At 35.9% G+C, this 17,396-nt stretch overlaps 1 long non-coding RNA gene across 1 annotated transcript in view; it reads left to right on the top strand.

Moving 5' to 3' along the window:
- Nucleotides 1–10,725, top strand: part of LOC144456713 (uncharacterized) — a 38,866-nt gene extending 28,141 nt beyond the window's left edge. Inside the window, exons 3-4 of the long non-coding RNA XR_013485743.1 lie at nucleotides 7,998–8,094; nucleotides 10,684–10,725. This is a non-coding gene — a long non-coding RNA (uncharacterized LOC144456713). The remainder of the gene's footprint in view (nucleotides 1–7,997; nucleotides 8,095–10,683) is intronic.
- Nucleotides 10,726–17,396: the final 6,671 nt, after the last annotated feature.

Raw genomic sequence — 17,396 nt, 5'->3', positions numbered from 1 at the left:
TTATTAATTAAATTAAATTGAACTTAACCATTTGAAATCCCTACTCTTCCAGTCCTTCTGGGGAGAGGAGGGAAGAGTATATTTAGCTTAACAAATGTGAAATATTTCTTTGGTTAAGTATTAAAAACATTTTTCTCCCACATGCCTTCCAGTTTTATAAATTATTTATTAAAATGGAACAATGATTGCAGTTGCTATTTTACTATGTCAATAACTGAGCAAGATTCTTCAGTTTCCATTCAAACTTGACATCTTGTTTTATGAGTAGCAAATGCCATGCCGATACTTTGTTCTCTTGATATATTGGTTTTCAATAATTTACAAACATACACATTTAGTTTCTAATTTACGTCCATATTTTGTAACTATTGACAACTCAATTCACTGAAATAAAAGGCCTTTGTAATTGACAACATTCTCATGGGGCTTGTTGGTGTCCATTTGTGGGAATATTTATTACTAGAAAAGAAAATATCGTCAACAGCAGTAGATGTCACTAGAGCCAAAAGAAACTAACTTAAATATTTTGGAGAAAATTTTACTGTTGAAGACAAAAGGAGAAAGTATAGAATTATGGCTTGAAAGTAATACTCAAATCTCAGTGTGTCCGTCCCGCAATGTGTTGTGAGGGAGGTCTAAGCCAACATGTCTTTATCTAAATCATCTTTGGATAGCAGATTTATGTCCTTCATAGGAATTTTGTTTTAACTCTTTATTACCCTTAGAGTCATTCTGCATCTCAAATTTAAAATCCTTCTATTGTAATTTAAATCAGACTCTCTTTCTCATAGCCTAATACAATGAGATTGGACATTCCTATCCTATTCCAAAAGAACTTTGTGCTAGAAGAGGGGCTCCAGTACCAACTTTTACTTACAGGGTAAGGATAGAGATAACTAGGTGGTGTAGTGGCTTGGGCACTGGCCTTGGAGTCAGGAAGATCTGAGTTAAGAATCCTGATCTATATACTTAATAGGTGTGTGGCCCTGGGCAATTCAATTAATGTTTCTTAGCCTCAGTTTCTTCATCTGTAAAACGGGCATGATAGAACTTACTACCAAGGTTTTCATGAAGATCAAATGAGATAATGAATGTAAAATGCTTTACAAATCTTAGTGCTATCTAAATACTAGCTATTGTTATTATTGTTTTGTTTGATTATTTTAGCTACTTAAACATGAACCCTCATTTATCTGGAAAATAGGGATAATAATACTTTTTCTACTTAAGTCAGTGGGGATATTGTGAAGATTAAATGTGGAATTTTGATAATAAATTCCTCCAGATTTTATCTGCCTTCAAAGCAAATTATTTACTTACTTATAAACAATAAGGTTATATTTTAGAATATATAATTTTGGGATCTAATCTTAAAAAGACTTTTGTACATTTTGCTAGCTTTGGCATTTTTCATTTCTTAACACATTTTTAAAAGGTTTGAGGAGAATAAATTAAACATTAAAACATAATTTATTAATTTTTTCATGATGGTTGGAAAAATGTTTCTTTGTCTTTGTAATTCTATAGCTTATTAATTAGGTCTTGGTGAACTGTAGTTTGGATTTCTCCATGTTGAGGTTTTGTATATTCTCTCTTACTGCATGGTGTTTGTTGTTTGATTTTTCTTTACTCTGCAAAGTTTTCTCCAAGTAGAAACAAAAATATACTATATAATTTTTTATGTCTTCTGAGATCGCAATCCATTTTTTCCACGCTGGAGTCCTGTGTACTTTCTTTTCTTGTAGGGTATTATTGCCTGACATTGTCTATTTTGGAAAATTTTCTTTAAGTAGCTCCTTGACTACAATGTTTTATTTTTTGCTATCTTTTGGGATGCTAATAAACTCTTGCTTCTTGCTTTGTTTTCAAAATCTGCTATTTTGTTCTAATCCATTAGCTGATTTTTTTCAATCCATTTAACAAAATTCCAAGCTTGTTTATCAGTTTCATTTTTACCTATTGATCTTTTCTCAGATTCATGGATTCTATTATTTGCTACCTCTGCAAATATTTTTAGTTTATGGATATGATTTTTAAAATTTCTATAATTCACTCAGTTTTTCTCATGTGTTTTTCTTTTTTTTGCTTTACATTTATTTAATATTTTATTTCTTCCCCAATTACATGTAAAAGCAATTTTTGAACATTCATTTTAAAAAATTTTGAGTTCCAAATATTCTTTCTCTCTCTTTTTTTTCATGTAGTCATACAAAACATATTTCCATATTAGTCATGTGGTGAAAGAAAATGCAGAGACACCAAAAAATAATAAAGTAAAAAAATACATGCTTCAATCTGTATTCAGACTTCATCCATTCTTTCTCTGGAAATGGATATATTTTTTCACTGTAAGTCCTTCAGAATTGTCTTGAATCATTGTATTGCTGAGAATAGCTGTCATTCACAGCTGATCATTATACAACATTGCTGTTACTGTGTACAATATTCTTCTGGCTCTGCCCATTTCACTTTGCATCAGTTCATGTAAGTCTAGGTTTTTCTGAGAGCATCCCCCCCATCATTTCTTATAGTAAAGTAGTATTCCATCACAATCCTAAACTGTACTTGTTCAGCTGCTCTCCAACTGATGGGCATTCCCTCAATTTCCAATTCTTTGCCACCCCTGAAAGAGCTCGTATAAATATTTCTGTACATATAGGTTCTTTTCCTTTTTTTTTTTTTAATCTCTTTTGGGATAGAGACCTAGTAGTGGCATTACTGTGTCAAAGAGTATACATGGTTCTATAGCCCTTCGGGTATAGTTCCAAATTTCTCTTCAAAATGGTTGAATCAGTTCCCAACCCCACCAACAGTGCATTAGTGCCTCAATTTTCCCACAGTTCCTCCAACATTTGTAATTTTCTTTTTCTGTCATGTTAACCAGCTGAATAGGTATGGAATGATATCTCAGAGTTGTTTTAATTGGCATTTCTCTAATCAATAGTGATTTAGAGAATTTTTTTTCATATGTCTATAGATAGCTTTGATTACTTCATCTGAAAATTGCCTATTCATATTCTTTGACCATTTATCAATTGGGGAATGGCTCTTATTTTTTGTAAACTTGACCCAGTTCTCTGTGTATTTGAGAAATGAGGCCTTTATCAGAGAAACTTGCTGTAAAATTTTTTTCACAGTTACGATTTTTGTGCATTTCTTTATGTCCTAATTTTTAGTCCAGTTTATTGTACTCTTTCTTTCTGCTTTCACCCTAGCCATCCTCAAAAGTGTTTTGCTTCTGGCCTCCATCTCCTCAAATCCTCCCTCCCTTCTCTCAGCACTCCGACTTCTCTTATCCCCATTCCTCTTCTACTTTCCTGTAAGGTTAAAGAGATTTCTATGCCCTACTGAATGTGTTGTTCTTCTTTGAGCCAATTCCAATGACAGCAAGGTTCAAGCAACCCCCCAACCAATTTCCCCATTTTCCCCTTCATTGTAAAAGATTTTGCCTACCTCTTCTCTGTGAAATAATTTACCCCATTATATTCTCCCTTTTTTCTTCTCCCAGTGTATTCTCACCCCTTATTTTTATTTTTTTTTTTTAGATATCATCTCATCATATCCAATGCTTACCTTGCCAGTGTTATCTTGACTGTAGTTCCAAGATATTTGAATTGCTCCTTTCTGGCTGCTTGCAATATTTTCTCCTTGATCTGAGAGTGTTAGAATTTGGCTACAATATTCCTGGGAGTTTTCATTTTGTGATTTTTTCAGTATCTATTTTACCCTCTGTTTCTAGGATATTAGGGCAGTTTTCATTGACAATTTCTTGAAATATGATTTCTAGGCCCTTTTCTGATCATGGCTTTCTGATAGTATAAGAATTCTTAAATAACCTCCCCTCAATCTGTTTTCCAAGTCAGTTATTTTTCCAGTGAGATATTTTACATTTTCTTCTATTTTTTCCATACTTTTATTTTTGTTTTATTGTTTCTTGATGTCTCATGGAATCATCAGCTCCCACTTGTCCAATTTTAATTTTTAAGGAATTATGATCTTCAGTAAGCTTTTTGTACCTCCTTTTCCCTGTGGCCAATCCTTCTTTTTACCATTTGGCCAATTCTGTTTTTTAATATTTTATTTTCTTCAGTGTCTTTTCTGCTTCCTTTACCAAGCTATTGACTCATTTTCATGATATTCTTGCATCATTCTCATTTCTTTTCTTGATTTTTCCTTTATCTTTCTTATTCAATTTTTAAAATCCTTTTTGAGCTTTTCCAAGAATTATTTCTGGGCTTAAGACAAATTCTTTTTTTTTTTTTGAGGTGTTAGATGTAGCAGTTTTAACTTTGTTGTCTTCTTCTGAGTTTGTGTTTTGAGCTTCCCTGTCACCATAGCAACTTTCTATACTCAGATTCTTTTTTTGTTGTTTGCTCTTTTTCCAGACAAGTTCTTTGTGAAAGTTGGGCTCTGCTCTCTAGGTGGAGGGGACACTGTTCTAAGCTTCAGGTTTTCTATGCAGTTGTTTTTAGAATTAGTACTGGGGGTCTGTGAGTTTTCAGTTCTTCCAAGGTAGTATGATCTAAGGAGAGTGTATTTACTGCTCTCCTGGACTGTGTTCTGGCCTGTGAGTGGCCACAAACACTCTTTTCTACCCTGGAACTGTGACCAAGTTTCCCACTCCCTTTTGGCCACAAGCTCTGGTGTTACAGTGCTCCTCTTTGTCCTAGAGCTGTGACCAACTCCAGACTATGACATAGATCTGAGTATGGGTGATGCAACAGAGTCCTGTACTTTGTGACAGTGACAGCAAAAGGACTTTTGTAATCTCCTTCTGAACAGTTATCCCACCCCTTGTTGTCTGTAGGCTGAGAGCTCCAGAAGCCTCTGCTGCTATTTTAGTTACTACTCTAAGGCCTGCTGCTGGTTTGCTGGGGCTTGTGCTCTACTTTCACCCAGGGTGAGACAGACTTTACTGCCAACTTTCTGTAAATTAACTTGGGCTGGAATATTATTTCACCTCATCCTTCTGTGGGTTCTTTTGCTCTAGAATTCATTTTGAGGCTTTATTTAAAGTTATTTGGAGGGGAATTTGGGAGAGTTCAGGCAAGTCCTTGACTTTCTTTGCCATCTTTCCTTCACCGTTCCCCCCCACCATGTATGTTTTAAACTTTAATTAATTGAATATATTTATTATACAATTTCATGTTTTCTTTTGTATTTCTTCCATGCTGTCTTTTAGTCTTTCCTTTGCTGTGTGAATTTTCTCTTAGGCTTTTTATGTTACAGAATCCCTTTATTGTGTTAAAATTTTTAAACCATCACTCACATTCTTGTTCAGGCATAGCTGTGGTAGAAGCGGTAGGCCTAGAAAACATAAATTCAGTTTGAATTAAAGATACTGTTTTAGGGTATAACAGTTTTCAAAGGATGAACTATTAGTTGCTATTAATCACCTGAAAAAATGCTCAACCTCATTACTAATCAGAGATGCAGTATGAAACAACTTTATTTTAAATGAGCCCAGGACTGAATCTCAATGCAGTTTGGATTTTGGAGAAACAAGTACACATTCATTTCTTGTGGAATTTAAAGCAGTTGAAATTTTTTGCAGAGTAATCTGACATTGAGCAATAAAAGTTAGAAAAATAATAATAATCTTTGACCCCAAAATTCCATTGTAGGGAATAGTCATTGAAAGTATTATTTAAAAAAGAGCAAAAAACAAAGAGCTATCCCTTTAAGGATTCTTCTAGCAGCATTATTTTTAATGGCAAAAATGGGAAGCAATCTAAATGCTAACAATAATAGAATAGTTAAATAAATGGTGGTAAATTAATGCAATTGTGTACATTAAATGTGATGTAATTGAGGTAGATGTATTTGAGAAGTATGAAGAAATATGGAAGTAAATGTGGAATAATGCAAAGCAAAAAAGCAAAACTAGAAGAACAATGTACAATTATACATGTATGCATTGTGTATATATGTATGAAAAGTGAAAGGGAACGAATGGCTAAAGAATCTTGATGGAGACTCAGAGAGAACAATGGAATGTAATGACATTTTATCCATTGAAATTCATACATTGGAATATAAATAGTTGAAAAGCAAATTTACTTAGTTGTACTTATATTTGGTATTAAATTCATGCTAAATAATTTTTTAACAAGAGTAATTGGGATAACCTACAAAGAAGAGTGGGCAACTAGGTGGCACAGTGAATAGAGTGCCAGGCCTAGGGTCAGGAAGACTCCTCTTTGTAAGTTCAAATCTGACTTCAGACACCTACTAGCTGTGTAACCCCGGGCAAGTCACTTAATCCTGTTTGCCTTGGTTCCTCGTCTGTAAAATGAACTAAAAAGAAAATGGCAAGCCCCTCCAGTATCTTTACCAAGAAAACTCCAAAAAGGGTCATGAAGAGTTGGACATGACTGAAAAACAACTCAACAACAATACATAAAAGAGTAATTGTAATTGTAAAATGCCATATAAATGAAAGATATTCTTATTTACTAATGCTTGTTCTCACTGTGAGTCCTTCAGAAGCTCAAAAACTGTAATGAAATCTCCATAGGTTTCTTGTCTTTATTAATAAGTCAATTCTTTTTACCCTTCCTATGTGTTTTTTCTTGGTCATCAAGGAGGAGGTAGTGACTGCAGGGGATAGAGTGCTGGGCCTGGAATCAGGAAGACCTGAGCTCAACTATAACCTCAGACACTTACTAGCTGTATGACCTTGGGCAAATCATTTAACCTCTGTTTACCACAGTTTTCTCATCTGTAAAGTGGGAATAATAATAGCATTTATCTCTCAGGGTTGTTGTGAGGATTAAGTGAAATAATATCTGTAAAGCACTTAGCATAGTGCCTGGCACATAGTGTATGATATCAATGTTAGCTATTTTTATTGTTATTGTTCTAAATTTTTTATTTTTTGACTCTGATTCTAGTGCTTTCCAGATATTTTTCTGTAAAAGTACGTCACTTAGCTCTTCCAAGTTGAGTTAATTCTATACTGTCAAATAAATACAGAGTACTTAGGGAAACTATAATTTTAATGTTCTCCAGGTAAAATCTTCTTATTTCTGGACGGAGAGAACTAATAAACAGTCCCCCTTGGTGAATGAGGTATCATACATTTAAAGCCAGAAGAGACCTTAGAATTTGTCTGGTCTAACACCCTCATTTTACTGACAAAGGTACTGAAATTAAGTGACTTGCCCAAGGTCAAACATGTAATAAATAGCAGAGCTGGCATTTGAAACCATGTCTTCGGACTCCAAATTTTATACTTTTTCCATTGCAAGGGAAAAGAAAAGCTTTTCTTGCTTTTTGCTCTATCATGAATCTGGTGCTGCTATAGCAGTGATTTCAATTTTTCAATTATCAATTGAATTTTTTTCAATTATTTTTAATTATCAACTCTTTGTGATCCCATTTGGGGTTTTCTTGGTGAAGATATTGGAGGGGTTTGCCATTTCCTTCTTCAGCTCATTTTACAGATAAGAAAATTGAAGCAAACAGGGTTAAATGACTTGCCCAGATTCACACAGCTAGTAAGTGTCTGAGGCCAGATTTGAACTCAGGAAGATGAGTCTTCCTGACTTCAGGCCCAGTGTTCTATCCCTTGTTCCGCTTAACTCCCTTTTGTATCATAGTAGTGATACTTCTAGTGAAAACTTTTCTCCGGAAGTATGTAGAGAAACAGAGAAGTATTGGGGGAGAACTCCCCTACCTCTGAGCTATATTCCCTTCTAGGAATGCACTGTCCTTCAGAAGTTCAGAATGATCATATGAGTGATATGTTTATGTTACAGAATCTCAGAACCTCAGTGTTGGAAAGGACCTCAGAAGCCATCTTTTCTAACCTGCCCCTGACCGGAATCCCATTTACAGCATACAGCATACAGAATCCATACAGCATCTAGGCTCTGCTTAATGACAGCCAAGGAGAGGAAACCTACCACCTTCTGAGGCACTTTTGGATAATTTCAATTGTTTGCAAGTTTTTTTCCGTGTGTCAAGCTAAATTTTTCTCTTTGCTACTTCCACAGGCTACTCCTAGGTCTATATTATGGGGCTAGGAAGAACACATCAAACCCTTGTCCTCAGTGGTGGCTCTTCAAATTCTTGAAGACATATCATGTCTTGGTAAGTTTTCTCTAAGTCTTCTTTTCTACATGTGAGAAAATTGAATTGATTCTTTTCACTAGAAATTCTTAGCTAATGGTATGTGAGTGGATTGTTCATTCACTAAGCATTTACAACAACTTAAATTTATAAAGCATTTAATTGAGCTGTGAAGTTTTCCAGATCATGCCAACACATAGTGAATGTTCCCTCTTCTTATTTCCTATCAAATTCATTATCTATGCTACTCATTTGGAAATTGTGTACTACCTTGTTACCTTTCTTGTACTATTACTAAGCTATTATTTCTCTTATGTTATCTAACTTTTCATGTATCTTTTTCTTGTCTATCCAATGAGATTTTAAGTTGTTTAAAGTCAGGGACTATATTCATTCATTCAGCAAATAGTTACTGAATACCAATCACGTGTGTTTGCATTCCTCACAGTGCTTTGTGCAAGAGATGCAATAAATATTTGTTGATTGATTGACATAACGTATGCACACAGCTAAGTTCTGTGTCATGAAAACATACAATGGAAGCAGAAAATGTGGTCTCAGATCTTGAGGTGTTATACTTAAGAGAGAAAACACACATAAGTAAAACATACTTTTATATGCTACTTACATAAGCATAGAAGGAACAGGTAAGAATGAGTCTAGAATGAGACCAAGTTAATGACTTGGGAAAATACTTTTGTCCCTAACCCCTCAGAACTGTTCTTAGATATTTTTGTACATAGGCAAAATATTATATTAGAGACTGTTGGTGACCTTGATGAAATCATTTAATGTCCTTGGACTCACTTTTTCATCCACAAAATGAGAGAGCAAGATAGCATGATTTGTAAAATAATCTCCTCCAGCACTTTTTTTTGGTTAGGATTTGTCAATTTTCAAGAAAAGACATGACTTTCAGAAGTACTTATCAGAGCCAGCTGGCATTTTCTCCCAATGGAAAAGGTTATCTTCTTAGAAAACTTAGCACATTCAGTAGAAAGAAATTTGGTAGATAATTTCTATTTCCTTTAAAGATCGCAATAAAGTGAGACCACAAACTTATTGTCATAAAGAAAAAGCCCATAATAATTATGATGATAATTAATAATAATAACATTGATATTTATATGATATTTTATAGTTCACAGAATGTTTTCTTCAATGCTACTCTGTGAGGTAGATAAGTACAGATAAAGAAACTAAGGAACAAAGATTAGATGACTTGTCTGGAGTCATGCAATTAGTAAGTTTTATAGTCAGCATTCAAATCTAGGTCTTCTAACCCTTAATCAACTATTTTTTTCTCATTGTACTAAAGAAGTGAAACAGATCTCTCCTTTGTCCTTACTACTCATCATGTATTGTACTTACCTGTGTACATATCATACCTCCTCTTTCTCATCTATCCCCTGCCCTTCCTACCTTCTCTTCTCATTCCCATGTGTTTCCCCTCTCCCCTGGCCCCTGCCAATATAAACTCCTTTAAGAAAGGAAATTCTTATTTTCATTGGTTTTCTTTTGTATCCCTAGCACATAGGAAAGTACCTAGCACTTCCAAGCTACTTAATAAATGTTTGTTATGTGGAATGGCATTATGCACTAGCTTGTCCCTAAGTCACTTTTGTAAAAAGCATCCAACCAGGCTTTTGTTCTAAAAAAGAGTCTTTAGGTCTTACTCTTTTCAAATTTGGGGATTCATAGGAGCATAAATTTAGAGTTGGAAGGTTCATTGGAGTCCATCTAGTCTAATGCCTTCATTCTACAGATAAAAAAACTGAGGTCCAAAGAAGTTAAGTAATTTGTCTAAGATAAGACAGATAGTTTAAGCCAAAGATAGCATTCAGTTAATTTAAAAACATTTATTAAGGTCCAATAATTTGCTAGGTGCTGGGTGTACAACATCAGCAATAAAAAAAAAAACACACAAAACCAAACAAAAAACAATGCCTTCCTTTAAGGAGCTTACATGCTACTGTAGATCAATACAGAAGATTAAATTTCGGAACTATATGGGTCATGAAACAATGAAAAACCAACACAAGAGAGTGGGAGAGAAATGACTTGATTCTTTTCAGGAGCATTTACAATGTTCAGATGTAGAATAACCTAATTCCCTGCAGAGCTGAGTTGAACAAGCTAACAAGCCAAATTAAAGGCTTCTTTATGCTTACAACTTTAGCCAGTACTCAATTCTTGCTATTTCTCCTTATCACTGGTATAATAGGGCCTTGTCTCAACAGTTATATTGCCTCCTCATGAGCTATGTCATGCCTTCTTTCCTGTTGCTAATTTGAAAGTATTCAGCCAAAGGCCAAGGCAGCCACTGGCACACAAGCAAAGGTCACTTTTAATTGGTAGCTACAGCTAACTGGTGGTACATCACCATTCACTCCAAAATGAATCACTCTCTGACTCATGGCTACTAATAGACAAGTGATAGTTCTATGGAGACAGATTGGCAAAGCAATCCATACTTAATTCCCCAAAGAAAAGTGGGGCTGCTCCAAAGGTAATAGAGATTTAACTTAAAGAATACAGAGATTGCCCCCCATGAGAATCATCTTGTGGGAGAGACTTAAGAAGTAATCATAATTGTTTTCATTCATTCAGGGAGTTTTAGAAGAGGAACTTGGGTTCATGGAGCAAGGAAGTAAGTATATCCTGGATAAGAGTAAGGAATGGAATGAGACTATCCAGTAAAGGCCCCTCAACATGTTGAATGTTGTGTTGAAAGACATAAGTAACAGGAAGCCAGTTCACAGGGAGATTACAAACCCATCAAGGCCAGCCTTGGGTAGAAGTAGAAATTAGTTAATTTTTACCTTTGTGACCTACTCTCTGTTTCATTTTTCATTTCTATGTATAACATCTTATTTCCTGCTCCTGGTAGCTGACCTATATCTATAGGGTCGTCTTCTCCTACAGAGGTCTAGGCTATCTAAAAGAACAGCTCTGTTAATGACATTAGCAGATCATCTAGGATTTGAACCAAAGTCTTCCAAAGGGCTATTAGCATTTTCCCAGAAGCATTTTCATTTGGAAAGGGCATGCTTGAAGACTAAGAGTCTTTTAGAACTGAACAAATCTTTTATGGTGGAGTCTCTGGAGCCACAGCGAGCCAGTGGGAAAGATTTTAGGAAGAAGTGCCCTCATGTTACACCATGTACTTGACTTCCTACTTGGTCTACTCATAAAGCTGGCCCTTGTTATACTCATGTTATAGTAGTTTGCCTTTTTGTTGTGCCCAAGGAGCTGAAGGGGTCTTCTTGCATTTGAACAAACAACTATGGGCCGGGGCATTCTGTGACTTTGTTCTATCTTTTTTTTCTATGCAATCAGGTATCATCACTGTACTTGTTAGTAAGCCAACAAATATGGATGGAATACTCACTCACAGAATCACAGAACCTCTGAAATGGAAGGAATATCAGGTGGTGTCTGTGCTTTTGCATACTAGAGGATATTGCAGAGGATGGGTGGCCAAAGCTTCTGTGCTTGTGGAACTCTTAAGGATGAGATTGTCTCAGACATGGGCAAATCCTCTCCCTATCTTCTCCTTTTCCTCACTCTACCAGCCTCTTTCTCTATGGGTAGCCCTGCCTAGCATTTTCCATATACTATCCAACCCTTTAAGAAGTGGTGTTTGGAGGATGGGGGGGGGCAGGAAGTGTTCCAGCTACTTGAAGTATAAAATGCTTAGCCTTTGAGGAGATAGTATCAAAGGCATCACCTGAACTTTTGCTGACCTGAGGTAAAGCATCCTCCTCTTCCTCCTCCTCCTGGCAACGGGGTTAAGTGACTTGCCCAGGGTCACACAGCTAGTAAGTGTTATATGTCTGAGGCCGGATTTGAACTCAGGTCCTCCTGAACCCAGAGCCTGTGCTCTATCCACTGCACCACCTAGCTGCCCCTAAGTAAACCATTCTTGATCTTTGTGTTGATTCTGCAGAAGAGGAATGACATTTTTGTATACTTTTAACTTTGAAGTGTGTTATTTTAATGTCTAATTAGTAAAATGTTTTTTAATTGAATTTTTATGGCCCAAGAATGTTACTGAATTTTAAACATCCAGCCTGAACTATTCGGCTGGCCTACTTTGGTCCTGCCCCAGAATACTATCTATTTCAACCTGTACCTGAACAAGAATCCCTTCCATATCATTCACAACAAATTGTCATTTTACTTTCCCTTAAAGGTGTCTAGTGAGAGGAAACTCAGAACCTCCCAAGACTACCCATTCTACTTTGGCTCAGATCTTATTGCTATAAAGATAATTTCCCCTTTACAAATCCTAAAACTGCTTCTCTACCCTTTTTTCCACCCGTTGCTCCTAATACTTCCTCCTCCTTCCCCCAAAAGTAGAACAAGGCATCCCTTTTTTACATGACAATCTTTCAAATATTGAAGACTGCTATCTGAGAGTCTCTAAGCCTTCTCTTCTGGCTGACAATATCATTTCGTTGAGATGGTACTTGTAGAATCTATTCTTCTGGTCCCTGTGATCCTGGTAACCTATGTTTAAGTGTTCGTCACCTGGGATGAACTTTAAACAATACATTTTGATAATTCCACTTCAATATAGTTGGTTTCTTTTGTAGTCTTATTTTGATTTTATGTACTTAGAAACATTCGTAGGTGTTCATGGATTTCACCAGCTGGCATAATAATAGAAATAAAAATAATGATAACTAAACTTATATAGCACTTAGTATGTGTTAGGCACCATTCTAAATGTTATGCAATTATTATCCCATTTGAGCCTTACAACTACCCTGTAAGGTAAGTGCTAGTATTATCATACCCATTTTACAGATGAGGAAACTGAGGCAAACAGAAGTGAATTGACTTCCCTAGGGGCACACAGCTAGTAAGTATCTGAGGCTGGATATGAGCTCAGGTTTTCCTTACTCCAGTCCCAGGGCTGAGTCAGGGCTCTATCCACTATATCAGCAATGTCAAGGATCCCTGGATTGGATGCACTATAAGCTTGTCAGTGTCATTCCAGAAATGTGGTACCTGGGAATCAATACAGTTTTCCTATCACGGTTTGATTAAGGCAGAGTGTAACAGCTATCACATTTCTCTTCTGGATGCTATGCTTCTCTTAATACAACCTAGGGAAAGCGTAAGCTATTTTTGACAGCCATATCATACTGTTGACTCAAATTGAGTTTGTAGCCCACTAAAACCCTTTACCCTTTTTCACATGTACAGCACAGACTCATGAGAGGCAGTATGGAGATGTGCTTAGGGAGCAGGTCCTGAAGTTAAATTTGATTTGAATGGCTATGTGACCCCAGGCAAGCCACTTAACAGCTCAGTGCCCCAGACAAAATACTTTTATTTTTAGCTTATTTTTTATATTTCTATTTAACATTTTATGTTTTATTCTGAATTTAACAAATATGAAATAAAATGAGCTCTTCTATATACCTTGGTAAAGTTTCAACCCTCAAGGGCCCATCTAAGAGGTAGAAACAAGAGAAAAATCATGTTTTTAGCATAGGTATGGATGCTTAACCTAATCTCCACAAGAAGACATTAAGAGATATATTGTGGATTATACTGGTGGATTGACAGATCAATTTATTCCCTACATTTTAACCACATGGTACATGGAAGGGTCACTAGACTTAGAATCCCAAGATCTTGGTGCAATGGCTTCCTGTGACACTTAACAGTTGTGTGACTTGGGGTAAATCACAACCATTTAGGGCCTCAGTTCTTCCTCTTTAAAATGAGGATAATAATGGCTTCCATACCTACTTCCCAGGGTCATTATAACAATCAAATTAGATAATATAGATGAAAAGACTTCATCTATATTGTGGTGAAGGTATTAAACTGGAAGGTCATCACCTGGTCAGCAAAGATTCAGAGGACGAAAAAAAAACCAATGCAATGTTATTTGTGGAGGAGGGAAATGTACTTAGAATATGGAAAGATGGAATAATTTCAAAAATGTTCTGCAATATTCCTACAAAGTAACACAAGGAACAAGACATATTGGCTAGATTAATGGAGGAAAAACTCTTATAAGAAGCAAAACTGTTATGTATTTTTGCTAAAAAGGGAGAAATATTGCAGTGTTTAGCAAACAGGAAGAAGACTTTTCAAACTAATCAGAATGGCATAGGTAGGAGGCAGGGCCCTGCAAGTAAGATCACACTCTGATAAGGGAGAACCTATCCACTATATAATAGTGGAAGAGGAAAGGAGACAGAACTGATAGGGCTAACCTTGAAGGACTGCTTTGAAAGCAAAGTTCAGAAGTTTATATGTGACCTAGCATATCATGGAGTCCCAACAAAAGGTGTTGAGTCCATGACTGAAACTGTCAATACTGAAGGCTTGGGGAAGAAAAAAAAATGGCAGTTGTCAGTAGAACTGTTTGAGGTAGCTGGAGGATGGTGTCTTTAGAGGCCAATTAGAAATTGTTTACTGCCTTACTGGCATGAGATGATTAGCATGTGGATGTGGCATTTGGGACGTAAGAGACTGAAAGGGCAGACAGAAATGTAACCTTTACTGTAGCACATATACAATACATAAACTAGAGAGTGGAAGACTTAAAAAACTGGGTTTGATAACTTTCAGGACCAATCCGAGGAAAACTGTGAAGAGGCAAATATTCTCTGGTGGTCTTCTACAGATCTTTCTATACCCTTTATCTGTGAACCTTGACCCTCTCTGTGTCTCTCGATCTCTCTTTCACGTTTTCAGTCAGTGCCCTGCCTTCCTTTCAGAAAGAAAGAAGTCATTGCCACTTCTATGGTAATTAGTCAAAGTTCTCCCCTTTGGGAGATGTTTTAAGAAGAGATATCTGAAGGAATGTATTTCTGATGGTGGAATTTCAGATCTTGAGGCCTTTAGACCTAGAAGATACTTCAGGGGGCCATCTAGTTGTAACTGTTTCATTTTAGAGATGAGAAAACTGAGACTTAAGTTCAGTAATTTGTCCAAGGTTATACAGATATAAAACGACAGAGGGGTGATGCTATGGGACAAAATACCCTGCCTGAGAACACCAAATAATTCCATATATGTTACTTCTTGCTTTTCCTTGCATAATTCTTGCCCTTGTAAGGGAGGCATAATAGCTAGAGGTAGGTAGAGTTTGCATTGATATTGAGAGAGGAAGAGAAATAGAAATGCTGATGTATGTTATTAGATAACAAGGATCAGAAAAAAGAAAGGATTACCAATGAATTCCTGTAATGTTTACATTAGTATCAAATGCAAGAATCAGAATTAAACAGGAAAAAAACACTAGAAGTCTTAGCACAGGACCCCAAGCACATAGTGAAATAGTATTCATGATAGAGGCATTAAACTGGAAGGCCATGATCAGGTCAGGGAAGATTTAGAGGGTAAAAAGGAATATAATGTTAAATGTGAAGGAGAGAAATGTAGCTAGGACTTGTAAAGATGGAATAACTTCCAGATTTTGTTTTGAGCTGGTATAAGGCATAAAACATAGCATAGAAATAACACATAGACACAGAAGTGGGGAAAGAAGGCAAAGGGGGCAGATTGTAATGCTTTTTGTCACTACTAGCTCTGGTTGTAAAGCAACTCTTCTATGCCTTCATTTTTCCTCGCTGTGCCTCATTTTCCCAAACAAAAATAGAAAGGATGTGTTTTTTTCTAACATCTTACACATAATGAGTGTTTCTAAGGATGTATAGGTCAATGTTTATTTGTGAAATGCTTTACTAATACCTTTGTTATACTTGACTACATTAAATTACAGGTAGATGAAAGGAGAAGGAATTATATTTTTAGTCTTAGTTTATGAAAACGCTTATGGTTGACATTTCATTCTTCTAAATCTCAATGCTGGTATTTTGAGTTGTGAAGGAAAATTTGCCTTAAAAACATTTGGAATTCGACTTGGAGGGAATCAAAATCTGATTCTGCCAGTTACTCTCTGTGAGCTCAGAAAAGTCACTTGCCTTTTCAGTGTCCTCATCTAATAAAAAGAGAGGGTTGCCAATCAGATGCATGGGCAAAGGACATGAATGGTTTTTAAAAGAATTGCAATCAACAATTACATGAAAAAGTGCTCCAACTAATTAATATAAAGAAAAAAGCATGCTAAAATAACCAACATTTCACAGATTGACCGAAATGATGGAAGAATAGAAATATTGAGTTAGAGGCAAGATAATGCTATAGTCAGATGGGCTCACAAATGCATTGTTGGTAGAATTGTGAATTGATTTAACCATTCCAAAAAATTGAGAACTATATGAGAAGAGTCATTAAGCTTCTTTGACTCAGTGATCCCATTATAGAATTTATAGTACAAGGAGATGAAAGACAGAAAGAAAAAAGCCTAACATATGCCAAGATATTCATAGCAGCCATCTTTGTCATAGCAAATAATTAGAGACAAATTGAGTGCCTGTCAATTAGGGAACAGATGACTAAACTGTGGTATGTGGATATAATATAATATTGTTTCACTGTAAGAAAAAAATAAATATAATGAATTCAGAGAAAAGCTGAATGACATATGATTTGTTGGAGAGCGAATTAAGTCAAACCAAGAGATCAATATTCACAAGGACTATGGTCATGTAAATTAAAAGGTCATTTCCAACTTTGAACAACTGTAATGACCAGTCTTGGTTTGGGATAAGAGATGATGAAATATGTCTCCCTTCTTTTGATGGAGAGGTGACAGGGGTGGGGGTGGGGGTGGCACAAAATGTTGTGTATTGGTTTGTTTTGCTTCAATTTTAAAATTGTACCTGAGAAGTCAGTTGTGTGTGTGTATGTGTTTATGGGTGGGAGTATGGTTTTTTTTTGTAAATAACTGATCTAAGACATAAAGCATCAATAATAATTTATAAATAAAGCCAGAGAGTTAACTAGTTGATTTTAAAATTCTCTTCTAGCACTATTTTATGTTTTTAATGTCCCAAGAATTATGATTACATTCTAGGGTCTTTAGGCTGGTTGATCCGGTAAGGTGAGCTCACATTCTCTTAAGTGCTTCCTTTGCCTTGTGGCACAGTAGTGTGCACAAAAGTGCGTTTCTGGTGAAGTTATGAATTGGTTCAACAGCAAGAAAAAAATTTGGAACTATGTGAACAAAGTTATTAAACTGTCTGTAGCCTTGGCCAAGTCCTACTAGGATTGACTATTCCAAGGAGATCAAAGAAGGAAAGATGGGGCCCATATGTACCATTTCCTTATCTTGCTCTTGGTGGTGTCTGCTTTGGGACCCTGCTAACTGAGTAGGTTCATTGCTTCTGGATAAATTTCTTGCTTTTTATTCATGCACAAAACAATTTGTGCCTAGCAACAGTTTTCTG

Source organism: Phascolarctos cinereus, unplaced genomic scaffold (assembly GCF_003287225.1).
Source record: "Phascolarctos cinereus isolate Bilbo 61053 unplaced genomic scaffold, phaCin_HiC Scaffold_4;HRSCAF=312, whole genome shotgun sequence".
Taxonomy (NCBI): Eukaryota; Metazoa; Chordata; class Mammalia; order Diprotodontia; family Phascolarctidae; genus Phascolarctos; species Phascolarctos cinereus.
Note: the sequence above shows the minus strand (reverse complement) of the source record. Positions and strands in the feature narration are given on the sequence as shown.